The sequence below is a fragment of the Hyperolius riggenbachi genome, chromosome 7 (genome assembly GCF_040937935.1).
Source record: "Hyperolius riggenbachi isolate aHypRig1 chromosome 7, aHypRig1.pri, whole genome shotgun sequence".
Lineage (NCBI taxonomy): Eukaryota > Metazoa > Chordata > Amphibia > Anura > Hyperoliidae > Hyperolius > Hyperolius riggenbachi.
The window spans coordinates 23,643,375-23,648,681 of NC_090652.1; positions in this window are offsets into that span (position 1 = coordinate 23,643,375).

Sequence of the window (5,307 nt, forward strand, 5' to 3'; positions counted from 1 at the left end):
GAGGTGGCAGCAGGCCTGCCTGCAAGCCGTGGAGGTATCACAACTAGGTCCGCTGCAAAGCCACGTACTCCCTGCTTGACAGCGGTCACCAGGTTGACCCAATGTGCGGTATAAGTAATGTACCTGCCCTGACCGTGCTTTGCAGACCAGGCATCCGTGGTCAGCTGGACCCTTGACCCAACGCTGTGTGCCAGAGAAGACACCACTTGCCTTTCAACTTCATGGTACAGTTTGGGTATCGCCTTTTTAGAGAAATAATTGTGGCCTGGTATCTTCCACTGCAGTGTCCCAATCACCACAAATTTTCAGAAGGCCTCAGAGTTCACCAGCTCGTATAGTAATAGCTGGTGAGCTAACAGTTCCACCAAGCCAGCTGGCAGAGGGCGGGCAAGGGGGTGACTGGCAGACATTGGCTTCTTCCGCTCAAAGATTTCCTTTACAGGCACCTGGCTGCTGCTGTGGGAAAAAGAGCAGGTACTGCTCAAGGTGCGAGGCAAAGTGGAGGAGGGTGGCTGTGAAGGTGCAAGGGATAAAGTGGCTGAAGATGCTGCACCTGAAGGAGAAAGAGGAGGTGGAGGGTGGCTTTGCTTTTGTGTGCTGATATTCCTCAGGTGATCATCCCATTGCAGTTTGTGCTTTTTCATCATGTGCCTTCGTAAGGCAGTTACACGGGTCTTAGTCTTTCCATGGCTCAATTTTTGGTGGCAGAGAGTACAGATGGCATTGCTCTCATCTGAGGCAGACACACAAAAAAATGTCCACACCGTTTAGCCCTGGAATTATGGCACTTTGGTGGTGGCGTCAGCAGCTGATCTTGAAGGGCATGTTGGCTGGCTGTCCATAGGTGGCAATACATGCTGCCGGACACTGCCATGAGCTGTTTATGATGACGAGCTTCCCCTACTTCTTTCAGCAACTCGTCTCCTCCTACTCCTCTCTGACTCCCCCTCTGAACTGTCCCCCTGGTCATCATGTCTATTGGGATCCCACGTGACATCCATGGTAATATCATCGTCATCATCATAATTATCCTCCACAGCTTTGCTTGTATCAGACACCTCCAAAACTGCACGAACAGCAGGTACTTCATCATCATCCTCACACCTTACGTCCATAGTGACGCCTAACTCAGACATATGAGGTGGTGTAACTTGCTTAGCGCTTTCATCTTGTTGTAACAATAATGGCTGTGAATCAGTTAATTTCCCACCAAATAACTCTTGCGAAGTGTCAAATGGAGTGGATGTGGTGCTAATAGTAGCGCTGGTGGCTGCGGAAGATGAGGTGTTCTGTGTTAAATAGTCAACTATGTCCTGACAATCTTAGGAGTTGATGGAACGTGCCTTTTGAACACTGTAGTTTGGTCTAGGGCCGCATGAAATCACGTCAGCACGACCTCAAACAGACCTGCCGGGTGGCCTGCCTCTGCCTGTTGTTTTGTCCATATTTGGGGAGATGAAGTGAAAGGTATGCACTGACTTGACTAATACAATGTGCAGTCACACAGATGCAGTGAAAGGTATACATTGAATGCTGGTATAATACAATGTGCAGTCACACAGGTGCAGTAAAAGGTATACACTGACTGCTGGTATGATACAATGTGCAGTCACAGATGCAGTGAAAGGTATGCAGTGACTGCTGGTAGAACAATGTGCAGTCACACAGGTGCAGTGAAAATGGATGCACTGACTGATGGTATATAAAACAGCGTGCGGTCACACAGGTGCAGTGAAAGGTATGCAGTGACTTGTATTACAATACAATGTGCAGCTGTCACACAGGTGCAGTTCAAAGGTATGCACGAACTGGTATATAAAACAGCGGACGGTCAGTCACACAGGTGCAGTGTAAGGTATGCAGTGACTGGTATTACAATACAATGTGCAGCTGTCACACAGGTCAGGTGCAGTGAAAAGGTAGGCACTGACTGTGTTGGGCCTGGTACAGTATAGCAATTAGCAAGGGCCAGCTGCGACTGTGTCAGTGGGCCACGCACACACACAAAAAAAAAAAACACATCACAAGAACATTAGCTCTCAAAAGAGCTGTTTTGGGGTGCTTTTTAGCAATAAATATCAGCAAGGAGCAAGCTAACAAGAGCCCAACTAAGCTTTCCCTATCTCTGCAACAACCTCTCTCCCTTCTCTCACTGACACAGCAGCAGACTGAGTGAGAACATGGCCAACGCTGCTGCCTTTTATAAGGGGGGGGGGGGGGGGGCTTCAGGAGGGAGTGCAGCCTGATTGGCTTCCATGTGTCTGCTGACTGTGATGTAGAGGGTCAAAGTTTAGCCCAATTATGTAGGATAGTGTTCACCGTGAACCAGCGATGTGAGCAGAGTGGTGCAACTAAATATTTTGAATAAAAAATATGTTTGGTTTGGGTCCATTTTAACGTTGACATTTTTGTATATGTAATTTGGATGTAGAGGTTTATATACAGTATATATACTAGTAAAAAGGCCCGCCCAATAAAAAACAGGCGCTAGGCCACAGCAGAACAGCCCCCCTGCAATGCATGCACAGACGCTTCCCGATTGCCCATCCACCATCAAATATGATTACTGTATTGTTTTAAGAATTATCATAATGTAACCAAATGAATATGGAGCTCAGTTATTGTGCCAAGTTTTCTTATATCCTTACAGAGCCATTCCACTTTCCAGAGGACAAAGGAGAATCCAGGAGGCAGTCTAAACCAGATTCCAGGGCTGGCTTTCTCTGAGGTCATACTGAGGAATAGAAAGTTATCTAAAAGTCAGCCATAGCCTGGGGGCAAAAACAAACTAAGGTCTCTTGAAAGACACAGTGGACCCAAAGAGCTAGAAACAATCTCCAAGATTGAACTCTCCTGGTTTAGAAAGATTGCCGCTTTTCAAATGAAAACTCTACCCAAACTACTGTACCTTTTCCGAACAGGTCACATCCCAGTACCCAATAACTTCTTCCTCAAACTACACAAAATTATTGCAAGTTTCTTATGGAGTAAGAAGAAACACAGGATAGCATATAACAACCTAACAGTACCGAAACAATCAGGAGGAGTAGGGGTTCCCTGCTTAAAAACATACTTTTATGCATGCCTCCTAGATGCTTCTAAAGACTGGTGGAAAATGTCTTCTCCTAAAAAATGGCTTCACATAGAAAATTCCACATCTCCCTCTAGTCTTCTGCACCTCCTATCGCTTCAGCTTCTAGGGTTTAAAACAGCAAAAACAAACTACCCCCCAGTTTTGGCCTCCTTTATAGCTTGGTCTCAATTCACAAAAATTCCCAAAATCAATTCAGATACTGCTTAGCTCAAATTGCCTATAGAAACGCTATCTTCACTAACCCCTGACCTCGATCTAAAAGAATGGAAAGAAGTAGGCTTATCTCATATAACAGATCTGTTTATCCCTAACACTTCTAAAATTATATCCTTTCCAGATCTAACAGAGAAATATTCAATCACAACCAAAGATATCTTTAAATACATACGCATTAAATATATCCTAACGGAACACAGTCTCCCTCTACCGACTACTTCTAAAAAAGTGGTAGCCTTTCTCTCCTCTCCAGTTGACATCAGAGGTGGTATTTCCCTGTGGTACAAAGAACTGTTGAAAAATGGATATACAAAGCTGAAAAAATACATACAATCTTGGACAGACGATTTCAAGTACCCAATTGACTACTCAGATATAGTCACCACCACCAAAAATATCCAACGCTTCTCTTCCTGTATCAATCATAGGGAAAGTTTCCATAAAATTATGTTGAAATGGTATTATACCCCTAGAAAGATCGCCAATTTCTCACCCAAAAATTCCCAACTCTGCTGGCGTAGCTGTACAGGAATTGGCTCCTTATTCCACCTCCTCTGGGAATGCCCCCTAATACAACCATTCTGGAAAGAAATCGCAAAATTACTAGGTGAAGTTATGCAATCACATGTGGAGATAACTCCACAACTAGCACTCCTCCACATAAGAATAACGTCCTTCCCTATTAGATACCGTCTTTTAATATCTCAGGTGCTCTGCACTGCCAGAAGCCTTATCACAGCGAACTGGAAGACTGCAGAAATCCCTACTCTTTTAAAGCTGAAACGACAGGTAGACTTCAATGTACAAATGGAAAGATCTATCAGATGCCACAGTCATGAGATTGATCCTCCCTACCTCTTACATATTGATTGGCCAAAAATCCATACCTAGCCTCCAATTTGGGTCAGCTTATCCCAGAGCTGGGACAAGGTGCTTCAGCACCCAAGGCTGAGACACCAAAGTGCGCCCCTCCATCCCTCCGCCCCAGCCGTCACACACTGATTGCTAATAGACTAAGAGGCGCCCCAGGGCCCCCAACCTCCCCAATACCTTAATCTCTAGTTATCTGACTTGCAGTCACTGCCATGTATCCCCTTTTCCTATTTCTTTCTGCTTCAAACACAATTGGGAATGACAACTGAATGAATTGTGCGCCCCCTCCTACACTGCGCCCTGAGGCTGGAGCCTCTCCAGCCTCTGCCTCGGCCCGGCCCTGGCTTATTCTACATCTCCCTCTATCCTGCTGCACTATCCACCAGCCATTGTATATTATTATTCAACACATGTACACCAACTCTGTTTTCAATTATGAAGATTAACTATTATATTTGTTACAACACTGCCAACCATGATGAGTTCAAGTTTATATTCTTGTTCTATTGTACCATCGGATGTTACAAGCTTGCCCTTTGCCAGTGTTGAAATGCTTGTTACCTTTTTATGTTCTTAAACATTAATAAAAATGTATTGATTGAAAGACACAGTGGAACCACCGAGCCAGGTGGTGCAAGCTGCCACTTGCCAGTGATGATTGGACTGACAGATTGAGACTGCCTAAAAGGAGGAATATATTAAAAGGGATATAAAATAAACTGTGAAGGAAAAGAAGGTCACTTTTTCTTTGTCAGTGAGGCTTGCAGTATAGGATTTATTTATTTTTTTACCTTATCAGATGACAATCATTCATAGGAAACCTTATGGGGCTATTCTGCTCTTGGTAGAAACTATGTATGAACTAATCATTTAATTATAACCGAAATCCAGCACAAATAGCTTAACGTATTCTTTTATTTATATAAAAAGAAGTAAATAGTCAAACAGTAACCTCATGATGACGAGAGACAGGTTGGTAAACACAGCTCAGTCAGATGCAGCCTCATGACTATCCTGTGACTCTGGCAAACAGCTAGAGGAAAAATCTTTCACACAGTAATAGGTGTATCTCCCTGGTGGTGTATGACTATAAAAGGGGAGAGCAGGTAAGTAGATTAGAAAGT